Source organism: Phyllostomus hastatus, unplaced genomic scaffold, assembly GCF_019186645.2.
Source record: "Phyllostomus hastatus isolate PE091 unplaced genomic scaffold, TTU_PhHast_1.1 phas_contig_34, whole genome shotgun sequence".
Lineage (NCBI taxonomy): Eukaryota > Metazoa > Chordata > Mammalia > Chiroptera > Phyllostomidae > Phyllostomus > Phyllostomus hastatus.
The window spans coordinates 6,439,230-6,454,686 of record NW_025333857.1 but is presented as its reverse complement, the minus strand read 5'-3'; the positions used below and the strand labels follow the sequence as shown (position 1 = coordinate 6,454,686).

General features: G+C 31.9%; 1 pseudogene; it reads left to right on the top strand.

The window, feature by feature from the left end:
- Positions 1–3,245: 3,245 nt before the first annotated feature.
- Positions 3,246–4,361, top strand: LOC123819846 (annotated as a pseudogene).
- Positions 4,362–15,457: the final 11,096 nt, after the last annotated feature.

Here is a 15,457-nt window from a genome sequence, read left to right as displayed (position 1 = left end):
TCTATTTTGATTTTTAAATTTCTATTTTATTTTTTATTTTCTATTTATGGTACCCATGGCCTAGCCTTTCAGGGTTAAAAACTTTTAATCAACTTGATTTCTTTTTCTTTCTTATGCTTAAATTGAGTTAGTGATTAAAATTTGTACCTATTCTTTCATAAAATCTTCTGGTTTAATACCTTATTTTAGAATTCCAAATTCTGCTTCTCAAGCAGAAGCTACTTCTTCTTTTCTCTAAACCTTATCAGGCAAAGTGCTTTGTTGTTATATCTGCTTAATATTTTATCCTTAACTATTATACACAAGATAACCATAACAATTCTTCATCTGATGGTCTACCACAGAACCAAACACTAGTTACTGATAAATTACTTTATTAATAAATTATTCTGTTTTCATTATGTGTACCTATACAAGTCTACCTGGTATTCTAACCTCTTAACAAGAGGTATCACATCTCTATACTACTCTGTTTAATTCTGTCTCACCTCAAATTTTATAACCTGTATTATCATTATCTTCTTCATAATCATAACAGGATCACAGTCATCATCATCATCACTATCATACTCATCAGTCTTATAGTGCTTTACATGTATTTCTTCATAGATCTTTCATTTTCAAAGAATTTCCATATGCTTATTTCTTTAGAAGAATACCATAACAATTTAAAATTATATTATTATTTTTTCAGACTATAAATAATAACTTAAAGCACTTGGAAATAAACAATGATAATAATGCTCCCTGAACTTAAGAATTTTAAAATTCATAACAAATAGTAATAAATAGTGTGTGCTTGTGAGTTTTCAACTAAGGTTAGAGGACCTCTGTCTTAAATTTGAATAATTTTATTTATATTCCTTAGAGTGCATAGGACTTCTTCTCCTAAAATTTCCTTCCTTAACAAATGACTGAAGCTGCAGTTACTCTAATGTAAGTGCAATAATATGAAGAAATACATTTCTCCTTATAGCATTTTTGTTCTTACTCACAAATACCTCCACTGAGCCTATGTTAGTAAAAGACTTCTCAGCTAACAGTATTACATTTAAGGAACACAGTGCTTTTTGAGATGCACAGAAAATAATGAGAAGCACATTTTAATTCTCCAGAGAAAAGTCCATGACTACATCGGAATATTAACCACTAAGGAAACCAATGCTACTAGACAAGCCATTAGTATGACTTAGAAATGATTTTATTTATTTCTCTTGGTTTAATTGATATATCCTAGAGTTGTCATCCTGAAGACTCATTTCATTGGCCTACAAGTTTTGGGTCCTGTAACTTTCCTTACTCCTGTGGGATACTATGTATTCAAAGCTATAATCATTCGTATCTTTTTTTTTACCACACTAAATATCAACAGCCACATTTTCAGCCTATGCAACCATAAGGTCTAAGCAGAAAGCAACACATTAAAACCTGAAAAAGTTACTTGAATTTACCACCCGAGTAACTAAAAAGAAGACAGAAGGAAAACTCAAAACAATCAATAGTAGAAAGGTTCTTGAGTAACTATTATTAACAAGTCATGTTAGTTAAACGTGTTATCTCTTTTAATTTTATAATTTAAAATAAGTTTTATTATTTTGTATTTATATCCAAGAACATGACAAAGATCTTTAAAAAGTAGAGTTGATATTCAAATCAAAGTTTAGTTTTTAATCCTCTCTCTAAGTCCTTGGCAACCAAAGAAACCAAATTCTAAGCAAAACAAAATGAAAGATAACTGATATAAAACCCATTCATATAATTAATATACAATATAAAAAGATCCTGATTTTTTTTTACCTCTTTGCAAATTTAGGCTGGTTTCAAATATAAAATGGAAGGTTCAATTTAATGAACAAACCTACTCCTTCCAAACAGAAATATGAAGTTATCTCAGTAAAAAGATATTTGAGTACACACGACCTGCATAAAGAAAGATGGCTGGGATTCAGTGGCTATTCAGGCAGTTTGACTTCAAAAAGGGTGGCTAAAATGTCATGATATAAATGAACTGAGAAGTGTAAATGTCAGTTTAGTATCATATCAAAAAAGTGCACAAATTACAGCCTTGGGGAGGATGCAAACTCCTGGTGCTACAAAGTTTCCTTATGTGCTTAGTAATTAAAAGAATTTTTTATTAGAGTTACTCTTGATGTATATTTATGCCCAACATATCAAATAAAAACTCATTGACCAATTAAATTCATTGACCTACGCCTTTAAGCATTCAGGCCCCATCAAAAACATTCTCCCCACCAATGAGTTAGCCAGAATTAACCCCGAGGTGTTGAAGATAAACAATGGGATGGGACTCCTGAACCTCTGAGAAACTCATGCTGCAATCTATCTTAGCTCAATATCAGTGAAAATGATCACAACATGAATATAATGTTAATTATTCCATGATATTCAATCTAAATTTTCTCTCTACCATGTGAGTGAATTTTAAATCTAGTTTTTTTAAAAAAAGGCTTTTGTTTATAGATGAAACAATGGCCATCATGTCTGCTGACCTAATCAGATTGCTTCTAGCAGGAAGGTCAGGAGATGCTGAGAGAGTTAGTCACAAACACTTGGGTTAAAAATTCATGCACTCATCTCAAATACTTATTACTTTTTTGACCCTGAAAAGTTAAATAAATAAGGTCATAAAGAAATGAAGAATACATAGTAGTGTCAAACCATACTGTCATTTTTACTGTCTTACACAGAAGCTGAGTCATTCGGTTCTGAAATTTTATTCACTTTATTTTAGAACCTACTTAATTAAAATTCACAAGTATCCCTCTGTGCCCTTTGTTTCTAAAATTAATACAATTTTAAAAGTGAAACTCATGTTTGGTTAGGAGCTTAAACCTATATTATTTTAATTTATGCAAAATCAACTAGAGAACTAAGAATAAATATCTAAATAAATCAACCAAAAACAAAGTTTTGCAGCATTTGTATGTAATGAGTAATGTTTAAAAGGTATTTTAGATTTTTACAGATGGCACTTTGAGTTCTTTGTTTTGGAAGACTAAAACTAGGCATGGTACCTATGCTAATGCTGCACTATGGTAGGCAGAATAATAACCCCTCCAAAGATGTGTACATTTGAACTTTGGAACCTATGAATATGTTATGTCACATGGCAAGTGGGAATTACAGTTGTAGTTGAAGTTAAGTTTACTAATAAAATGACCTTAAAATACAAAGATAATCCTGGGTAGGTGAAAGAGGAAAGCAGGAGACTAAATATCAGAGCAATGAAGCATGAGAAAGACTCTACTGGCCGCTGGACCCTTGCTTTGAAAGGGGGAGGGCACTCTGAATCAAGGAATTGGGCTCTCTGTAAAGGCTGGAAAAATCAAGAAAATAGTTTCTTCGCTTCTGACATGTACTCTTGGTCCCAAAAAGGTGCTGTCTTCAGGAAGGCCTCAGCTGCAGTGATCTTTTGTCATTGATTGGGAGATGAAGAAGCCTTTGCAGGTATCAGAAGTTCACATATCAAATATATCTCCCCACATGCACCAGTTACACATGTAACATTAAATATGAACATGGCTTTCCATTTCCATCCATGCTGTCACAAAGGATAAGACTGGAAAGCATTCTGCTAGGTCAAATAGGTCAAGTGGTAGAAGACAAATACCATATGATCTCACCTATAAGTGGAACCTAATCAACAAAAAAAGCAAGCAAAATACAACCAGAGACATTGAAATAAAGAACAAACTGATAGTACCCAGAAGGGAGGGGGGAGAGGGATAATAGGGGATAATGGGGGGGTCATCAAGGAACATGTATAAAGGTATCATGGACAAAGCCAAAGGGGGTAGGTTTGAGGGTGGGAGGTGGGGATGGATGGGTTGGGGTGTGTAGTGGGATAAAAATGGAGACAACTGTACTTAAACAATGATATAAATTAAATAAATACATAAATAAATAAATAGAGCATGGCTATGCCCTCTTGGTTTGATATTATTGGGCTTCCACTGGATTCAAAGGAAGATGAATTTGGGATTAAGCAGGCAGCAGAAAATATAAAAGCTTTAATAAAGAGGTGAAGAATGACATTACTTCAAACAGAATTATTTTGGGTAGGATTTTCTCAGAGAGGAGTTTTATTCTTTATATACTACTCTTAACACTGTACAAACTGGGCAGTGTCACTGAACTTAGTTGCTGGCTTCCTGTCCAGCATTTCCCCAGGTTCCTATCAGTGGCCTAAATAGAGATATTTCTGTTCTTTCATGCCATGAAGATTTCCACCCTTTAATATCCCTGTTTAGTTCTATTTCTGTCAAAAAGGTAAAACATTGGTAAATCTGGTCATTGAAACCTTTCAAACCTGTGAAAATATGATGCACAGTTCAAGTTAGCATGAAATGAAGGATTTCATGCAATTGTTGATTGATGTCACTAAGAGGCCTTGTGTAGAAGTGCACACTAGCATCACTATAGTATAGTATGAAACTTTTCCAGTGCCCAGTCTTGAAATCTGTGATATTTGCAGTGTTAAAATATTTTGCAAATACACACCATTGACAGACTAAATAATACCTACTTGTGGGAAATTTATGATATTTTAAGTTTGTACACATGTAGTTGTCCATATAATATCATCCACATATACTAGTGTTAAAAATAGATGAAGCAGCTGGCTTACTTTTCCCAAATATATTTCAGCAAAATAATAAAATACTGCAACCAGAATTTGTATTACATCATTCAAAAATTATTAGTACACTTAATGAAAACTTGTTCAGGTATAAATGAGTAGCTTAGATATAAATGACTTATGAATGATGTGACTTTGTAGACTTATTCTAAAACTACTTGATCACCATACAGAATTTGTATTTTTATAAACATTTTCATATATACTTACTGGTTATAACACATAAAAGGAATAATAAAAAGAAAGTGTTATTGCACTCTTCCAAAAATAGAAATACTGTTTCAAGTGTCAATAAAAAGTAATATTGATCTCTTCAAGTAATGACTTTTTTATTTGGGGGATGTGGTTTTCTTTCTGTTATAATTTTTAATATTTTTTCCTCCCTAGAAATGTGCTCCTTTTTCTTTTTATCCTCATATTAGGCCAAATATTTCCTCCTTGCCATAGACATCTGCTATCAATTCATACTGTAACTTGACATTTGGAGTCCTGTGACTCCATCATGGCATTTAAAATGTTTTTATATTTATATAGAAACCAAAGATCACTTCAAACTTCCACAAGTACTTACTTCCTAAACTATACCTCAACCCAAAGTTACACTTACATAGTTACAAGAATCATCAGCACAGGTAAAAAATAATTCTACAGTTATATTTTTACGTATTATCTGGAAGAATAATTAGGTAATATTCTATTATGTTTTAGGATAGTAAATACTGATCTTAAGTATTTTAATTGCTAAGATGATTTGCTGTAGAATGATTCTCCTTGAAGCATAGAGTTTTAGTTTATGTTTTTGTAGTTAAATTTGAAATTGACTACTCAAGGAAATGAACAATCCATCAGAATAATTTGTTTTACCCTTATCTGCCAATGTACTTATTGGAAATTTTCAAGTTTGCCAGATGAGTTTTTAAAAATTAGTTTTTGGAGCCCTGGCTGGCATAGCTCAGTGGATTGAGCGCGGGCTGCAAACCAAAGTGTCGCAGGTTCGATTCCCAGCCAGGGTACATGCCTGGGTTGCAGGCCATAACCCCCAGGAACAGCACATTGATGTTTCTCTCTCTCTCTCTCTCTCCCTCCCTTCCCTCTCTAAAAATAAATAAATAAAATCTTTTTAAAAAATTAGTTTTTGTACAAAGTAAAAGTAGTAATTGCTTGATTTTAAACAGCCAAAAATTTAGATTATTGGTTAAAGAAACTATTTAAAAACAAATGTATACGCTTTAAAGTTTAGTCAGAACTCAATATATATGGTATAGTTACCACAGTTCAATATAAATGTGTTCTTGATATTTCTGCACTGTTGTTATTCTTTTTCCTTTTAGGAATGTATCTTTAAAAATGAGTGCTAATTGATAATGGGCATAATTTAGTAATGGGCTGTATAAAATACTGATAATGAAGCCATATGTTTATATATGGATTTACAATTTTTAAACAACCATTTATTGTTATTTTGCTTTACCTTGATCAATGTAAACTGCTATTTCAGTTATAGAACTCTGCAAGATAATTTATGGCAAAAAATATTTAATTGAAATGTTTTGTAATGTGGAAATATGTAAATTTTTTCATGGTTTATATAAATGTGAACTAAAGTTTCATTCTAACTTTATTTTTAAAAAGTCAAGGAAATAGACTCTCCCCAAAAGCCTCCCAAAGAAACATATCCCTGCCACTACTTTGACTTTAGCCCGTTGAAATGTTTCACTTCTAAAATCCAGAAATCTCAGATAATAAATTTGTGTCATTTTAAGCCACTAAGTCTGTGGTTATTTATTATAGCAGCAATGAAAAACTAATACAAAAACATTTCAAAATATATTGCTAGTAGCTCCTGGTTGGTTTGCTGATAGCAACACTCCTAATAACCTAACAGTGCCTGGCACATTGCTGAAGTAATTATATTTGACTGATTTCTGGATTCAACTTCCATAACAGGGAAATCAATCAGACAGATATAATGTATTGAGATCACATTTTATAATCCCCGAGACAACGCACATATATGTTGTTTTTTATAGTTTGGAAAAATAGAAAAGACAAAACTTTATTTTTAATTTACCAATTGTTTTCAATAGAGATAGCAAAATTTCATGTGGAAATAAAACAAAAAAATACAATTGCATAGACATGTATATAGTAATAGAGAAGCAACACTGCTAAAATACCACCAAAGGATTGAAGGTCGGAGTAATTTTATGAGGATATAAACCAGAAAATTACTTTAGAAAATCTCTCTTAGAATTATAAACACAGAAACGAATTTCAGAATCTCAATTTTTAGTCAACTTAAATTGATGATAATTAATTATGCCTACTAAAAGTAACAATATCCATATTCTTATATCTATATAATAAAAATGTTTTTATGATTACTAATTGTAATACAATTCCCCCTTCCTCTCAAGAAAGATATATGGCCTCCTATTTTATCATCAATACTACTACAAAAATACATGACTTATAAATGATAAATTTATATTTATTCGTTTTTCTTATATGTAAACATCTCTATCTCGCTATCCCTCAAATCATTTTAACAAAAGAAAATAATACAGACAAGGAAAGTTTTAAATACATGTATGCTACTCTTCTCTACTAGTAATAAACAAGGTTCATCTGAGGGAACATTTTCTGTCATCTTTTTTTTTTAATAAGAAAGCACAATTGAATGTAATGTATTAAATGTGGAGGAAAGGATAGAAGGAAACATAATAGTTTTAAGGGGGTAGAAATAATGAAAAATAACAGAATGCATATTACAATAGCTATTCTGTTTTCCTCAGACACCAGAACAAAAATAAGGCACCAGAAAAGATAGACAAATAAACCTGCAACACTACTATACATTATGGAAAATGTTTGTTCATTTTTTACATTTACACAAATCTGGGTCAAAACATGCCTAATTTGAGACTGTGTAAGGAGTCAAATTATGTTTTTCTCTGGAGTCCCTCAATGTCATGTGGGTCATAAATCGTTTGTGCTAGAATTCCCCAAATAAATAAGAAAACTTTGCCTTTAGCTATGCTAGGTTTCATCACTAACTAACAAACTGCCAGTTATCTCTGGAGAAAATCCAAATCCATCACAATGGGTTAAATTACTGAAATTGAGGAAGCATTTAACATATTCTGAAGCTCTGATAAATGTTGACTAGTTGAAACTAGGGAAGCAGTTTGAGTACAAAGTTTGAGAAAGAAATAGGAGGTTTTAATGTATAATGATAAATTCCATTTAAGCTACAGAAGACTACATATAATTTCACTCACAGGGATACATGCAAAAGTCTTAAACAAAAACAAAATTAAAAAAAAAATCTACCTTTAACCCTGGCTGGTGTGGCTCAGTGGATTGAGTGCCTACCCGTGAACTGAAGGGTCACAGGTTTGACTCCCAGTCAGGGCACACACCTGTGTTGAGGGCCAGGTCCTCAGCTGGGGGTGTGTGAAAGGCAACTGATCCACATCAGTGTTTCTCCTTCTCTCTTTCTCCCTCCCTTCCCCCCTCTCAAAAAATAAATAAGTAAAATCTTTGAAAAAATTCTACTGTCAGCATTACAGAAAAAAGGTAGTACAACACTATCAATTCAAGTTAATCCAGTAATAAAAGGAGATTTTAACATTCGTATGACTTTAGCTTTTTAGAAAATTAAGAGAATACTATATGATCATCTCAGATTTTATGTTAAGATGATATTCAATATCCACATCATTATAAAACTCCAGAAATATAAAATAGATGGGAATGAACTTTAAAAAGTGTATTTTCCTAAAAGATGAACTTTTAAAAGTAAACAGAAATAGGTAAGGATGGACATTGTCATTGCTTCTATTTAATATAATTTGGTACATCATAGCACAGTGAAGAAAGGGAAAATTATTAGAATTTTAATAATAAAATATTATTCATAGGTACTATTATTACTACAAAAATCAAAATAATCTATAAAATGTTACAGAAAATAAGAAAGTTTATTAATGTGCCTGAATATATGGTCAATACACTATAATAAAATTAATGCTGTATGCCAGGAGGGAACAGTTAAAGAATCATCATCATCATCAGTGCCATTTTCATCATAGTTATCATTTATAATGCTATAAAATAGCATTAGGAAAATAGTTCTTAGGACATTTTTAGCAAAAGATATGTAAAAAGGTTACAGAAAAACATAAAATTCTATTGATATATATTAAAGAAGATTCAAATAATTAAAGAAATACATCATTTTCCTGGATAATAAGACCTTCAAATTTATGTATAGATTCAGTGTAATATCAATCAAAATTCTAATACAATTTTTTAAAAGTTGACAAATTAAATCTGAAATTTAATGGAAAGAAAAACAACGATCCAAAAAGTGATTCCATTTGTTCAGGAATAAATATATAGTAAAAAAAAAAAAGAAATCAGAACAGTTACTACTCATGGGAGAAATGCAGAAGTTGCCTAGGAGGAGTCATGAAAGAACTTCCTGGCATGGTAGTGATGTTCTTCTATAAATTAATATCCATTTGTATTACAACAGATATATACATATGTCAAAATTCATGAAGTGGTACACATGACATCTGTGCATTTCACCATTTGCATATTTTACCTAAAGAAGCTAACCTAAAGAAATGATGAACTTTAGTCACATGTATGCTGGATTTTTTTGTGTTGAAGAGTACTAATATTCCCAACTTACTTTGAATGCATTAAAATAAGACAAACTGATGAATGGATATAGATAGATACAATGGAGACGCTTGCAGTAAAGCAAATATTAAAAAATAAGGGTAAGTACATGATCGCCAAGTAATCTTATATAACACTTATTTGAGTGTAATTGGTGTAATCACTTTGAAATGCAATATACTAGTAGAGTCATGTAAAATTGAAAAAAAACATGTAGTCTCATTTGTTTATTTTTTCTTTCATTTCCCATGCCTGGGGGAATATCCAATAAAATATTGCTACAAGCAATGTCCGAGGTTTTGCTGCCTATGTTTTCTTCCATGATTTTTATGGTTTGGGTCTAACATTTAAGTCTTTAATACATTTGAATCTATTCTTGTGTGTGGTGTAAGAAGGTGGTCTAGTTTCATTTTTCTGCATGAACCTGACCAATTTTCCCAACACCACTTATTAAATACACTATCTTTAGCCCATCATATGTGCTTGCTTACTTTGTCAAATATTAATTAACTATTAACATTCGGGTTTATTTCTGTGCTCTCTTTTCTGTTCCACTGATCTATGCATCTCTTTTTATGCCAGTGCCAGGCTGTTTTGATTACTATGGACTTATAGTATAGTTTGATATTAGGTGGTGTAATTCCTCCAACTTTCTTCCTTCTTAGGATCGCTGTTGCTATGCGGGGCCTTTTGTGGTTCCATATAAATTTTTTAAATATTTCTTCTAGTTCTATGATATATGTTATTAGAATCTTGATAGAAATACCATTGAATCTATAGATTGCTTTGGGTAGTGTAAAATGTAAAAGTTTTTGCACTGTAAAGGAAATCATTAAAAAATAAAAACAACCCACAGAATGGGAGAATATATTCACTGATACATCTGATAAGGGATTAATATCCAAAATATTTAAAGAACTTACAAAACTGAATACCAAAACAGACAAACAAACCAATTACAAAATGGGCAAAAGGCCTAAATAGACACTTATCCAAAGAGGACATACAGATGGCCAATAGACATATGAAAAGATGCTCAATAACAATAATCATCAGAGAAATGCAAATTAAAACCAGAGTGAGATATCTTCTCACACCTGTCTTCAATATATCAACAAACTACCAGTGCTGGCAAGGTTGTGCAGAGAGGGAAACCCTTTGGTATTGGTGGGAATGCAGATTGGTGAAGCTACTGTGGAAAGCAGTATGGAGATACCTCAAAAAATTAAAAATGACTCTGCCTTGCAACCCAGTGATCCCACTTCTGGGAATATATCCAAAGGAAACCAAAACACTAATTTGAAAGAACGTAAGTACCCTTATGTTCATTGCAGCATTATTTACAATCACCAAAGTATGGAAGCTGCCCAAGCGTCTATCAATAGATGAATGGATACAACAACTATGGGACATTTACATAATGGAATACCACTTGACCATAAAAAAAAAAGAAAATTTACCATTTAAAACAGTATAGATGGACCTGGAGAACATTATGCTAAGTGAAATTAGCCAGCCAGAGAAAGACAAACACCATACGATTTCAATCATATGTGGAATCTAATGAACAAAGAACTAACAAGGAAAATGGTGAGAGACCCATAGATGGAGAGCAGGATGACAGCTAGTGATGGAGGAAGTGAGAAGGTGGGGGTGTTGATCAAAAAGAGAAAAGGACTCATGGACATGGACAACAGTGTGGTGATTTCTGGGTGAGGGAGGTATAAGGGGACTAAATGGTAATGGGAAAAATATACAAAAAAAGATTAAATAAATAAATAAATAAATAAATTGAAACAAAGATTCTGAAATTCAACTATTTTTCTAGAGGTATACTGGCATGAATTGATCAGAAATTACATACAAGATTCATCATAGTTTGTAATAACAAAACAATTAGAAACAGCTCAAATCTAAAAAAAAGACTAAAATAATTTAGCCATTATATTTATAATGGAATATTTTATTACCATAAAAATAAACATAAAACATGTTTAAATGCATGGATAAATATTAGAAATACATTGATTAAGAATATTGCCAACAGAAACTACATAAGTAAAAGAAACAAAATAAGCAATATATTTTAGGGATACTTTTGACTATAGTAAAAGCATATCTTTAAAAGGGAGAATAATAAATTCAAACTTTAAAATAACAGTTACTCCTGACCATGAGTCAGGAAGTTGGGGTCCTGAAGAAGCACCTAGTTAATGAAGCAGTTAGTTATACTGCAGTTCTTAAATTAAGTGATGAGTTCAAAGGTATTAATTTTAATATTATGGTTCATATCATGTACATGCATTAAATACATGCTTGTATACATCAAATATTAGAAAATAAAATATAAATTATACCTACCTATAATAAATTTGTATTTTAATAATTTAAAATGAAAAATCCAAAGAGAGAGAGATGAAGAAATCAATATCTGGGAACCAAACCCCCATGAGGAAACTTCCACATATATGACACCATTGCCGCCCTGGCATACATGTTTAACACACCGAAGAAGAGTGAAATTCTACCTTCTCGTTGTATCTTCACAATTGTGGAGGTGCTGTTATTTTCCCTATTTGGCCTATGAGAAAATTTAGTTTACAAGAGATTAAGTGACCTATTCAAGTTCTTATGACAACTCAATGGAGACTGCAGAACTGGAACTGAGGATTGCCTGAGTCCAAGATTTATAACATTAATTGTCTCCTATGTCTCCAAATTGGATGTACTATTAATTAATTATATAAATATGTTTTAAGAAAGCCCTAACATAAAAAAGTGACACAGGATTTTTTTCAAAACAGATGGAAATTGCACATCTAGAAAATTTATGTTTAATCAATGATAAAGAATGAATTCATAACACCAATTAACCAAATAAAACAATATGAACTATTGCCAAAAGATAATAAAATTAAGGTTTCTGTGGTTTTAAAATAGTATTTATAGATTCTCTGCATATTCAGCTATCTTTAAATATTCATCAGTGACCCCAAGAACTGCCACACTTTCTTAAGTTCCAATAGAGAATGACAACTTTCATACATAGGTTATAATTCACCTGAAACTTCACATCAGAATGGGACTACCTTAAAAATAAAGTGCAAAAATATATAATAATCACAACTTAAGTACCAATCTTCATGTTTGCCTTTGATACCAAATTTTCTGTAGCTCCGAGGAAATAGAGGCATTTATCCGCCATATTCTAGTTGTGATATGTCATTATGTATTTTATATCTATGAACAAGAATAGAATCTATGTTCAGTTTCTATGTAAACCTTGTTTCAAGGAAACACAAATGCTACCTCTTTTATTTTAAATCTCAACCTGCCTTTGTATAGATAATCTCTTGGTTAGCCTCCAGATTTGCTCTAAATACTGATGACTCAAAAATACAAAAAATGTGACTGAAGTAATAGTTTAGTATGTATTATATTCTGGCCTCCATAACCCACTCATAAACCACATGGTACAAGCAGTGACATAGAACTATCAAACACCTGGGTTGTAGATAACCCTCCAATCATTTAGAATCACATAGACAGCAGTGAGTTCACTTGGAAAGAAAATGGAGTATACAAACTTGAAAAGAGGTTCAGACAGCTTCTCTTTATTAGAATCAACTTCTTTATTACTTTTGTAATAAGACAAACCACCTGTTTCCATCTCAGCGTATGACCTAGCTTCACACTTTGTTCACAAAATAAAAGAATGGCTTCAGAATCCCTCCAATAAATCTGCCACCACACCTGTATCTTATCATGTACTATCCATTTTCTTTTTTATGACAAAGAATAAAGTATCCCTAATTTCTTCTAAGGCCAGTCTTTTCATATAAGCTCAGGATGCCATCCATTTGTCCTCTATGTCCTCTTTGGAGGACTTTCGTCCTCTATTCACTGCTCTTCCTCCTATATCATCATTTTTCCCTTATTTTTACCATTCCCATCATTTAAAAAAAACAAAACAAATAAACAAATCAAGTCTCTTAATCCTGTATCTGCTCAGTTATTCCATTTTGTTGTTGCTCCTTTAAGTAGAAAAATCTTAAAGAAGATGTTAATAATTTTGTGTCCATGATTCACTTTGTCACCTTTCAAAAACTTTTTTTTAACTGCACCACTGAAACCACTCTTGTCAACATCAACAATGGCTTCAGTAATGACACATCTCATGGCCACTTTTGTGCCCACAGTATTTGACACACTTAAAAATTAATCCCCTCACTCCTGTTATAGACTCCTGCTTTTTGTTTTGTTCCATAAACTACTCCTTCTAAGCTTTCTTTTCCGGTCTCAGCATTTCTAGGTGAAATACAAATATTTATGCAGGGTCCTTTGTTCCATTCTATCTATAGTCACTTCCAGGAGATTTCTTCTACTCTCTATTTATTGATGCCCAAACTCATATATCTAGATCTGATCTATCCCCTGAGCTTCAAACTCCCATATCCAAGTATTTACAACATATCATAATGTTTATATGCAAGGGGCATTACCTTGATTTCTCTCTTGGCCCCCAAAGCAGTAAGACTGATATATGTATTATACAATGACATCCTCTATTTAGAGTTGTCAAAATCAATGACTTGACATAACATTTAGAGCAAAATTCATACTTATTTTCAAAGTTTACAAAGAAGCTCTAGCTCTCAGCTCCTTCTCCAGCATCATTTCTACCATGATCTTCTTACTTCCTTCTGCTCATTTAAATTGTATATCTTTCAGACTTGACTAAAACCAATATACAAATTTTTAAATTTCCCATATATAATCCTTTTCATAGGTTTATTTTTCTTTAAAACTGCTAAAAAATTTTTCCATTTGTACTGCACAACTTTATAATTCACCTCATTATGTTTTGATTAAATCAATCTTTATATTTATTTTGATCACTCATAGTATTGTTGAAAATTTTCACCTCTTACTTTTCAAATACTCTATCAAATTTTATAAAGAGGGCTCATACTGCTGCTATTCTTGTCACCATTGTTTCAGAACAAAGAAGCAAATGTGCAACTAAGACCATGTAGGAGGGTCATCAGAGGGATAACTAGTTATAACAGCAGTAGCTCTTAAGGTGCTCTGATTTTCCTCACCTCACAGAGATTTCTCTGCTTTTTAAATTTATTTTTAAAATTTGTTTACCATACAGAAGATTGAGAGATCATCTTATAAGAAGTTCAGTTTCTAATAATGGATGATGCCAAATTTTTTTCTTACTCTACCATCAGGCCAAGAAGACATTGGTTATCTCAGGCAAGAAAGTTCAATGACTAATTAATTACAATGAACATTTTATCTCAGAGTAAAACCTATTATTCCTCTATCTTGTTTTGTTTCTATTTGACGTTATTTGCAACTGTTTTGTTTAAATACATTGTATGGGAAGTTTGACAAAATATCTTTGCAAGTAACTAAGATATATAAAATAAACTGCAGGACAGTATTGAGCTGCCTACCAGAAACTCCCTTAAAATGGACCTTGTGGTTTTAAGACCTTAGTAGATAAGACATTGAATACAAACCTAAACTGTGAGATCTAGTTTGTAAAAATCATTGTAATATAAGGCTATAGCATTAGAAAATGGTGTTCTAAAAGTGAGAAAAATAATTCCACTGCATTCTGTACTTATTAGACAACATTATTCTATGGAAGTGTAAGGGAAGTGTCCTTGCATGGTGGCTCAGTTGGTTGGAGTGTTGTCCCATACACCAAAAGGTTTCAGACTTCATTCCCAGTCAGGGAACATACCTAGGTTGTGGGTTTGATCCCTGGTTGGGGCATGCATGGGAGACAAACAATTAATGTTTTTCTTTCATCCTCTCTGTCTCCCTTGCTCTCTCTCCCCCATCCTCTCTCTCTAAAATCAATACACATATCCTTGAGTGAGCATTATAGAAAAATAAAAGAAATATAAAGGCAGTCACATGTGTGCTTTTAAATTTTCCTGCAGCCACACCAAGAAAGTAAAAAATACAGATAAAGTTAATTTTGTTATTATTTTAGGTGAGATATACAGTATATGAAAATGTTATAATTTCAACATGTAATTGACATAAAATTATTAATGTGAAATTTAAATTTTTTCTAAGTGTTTT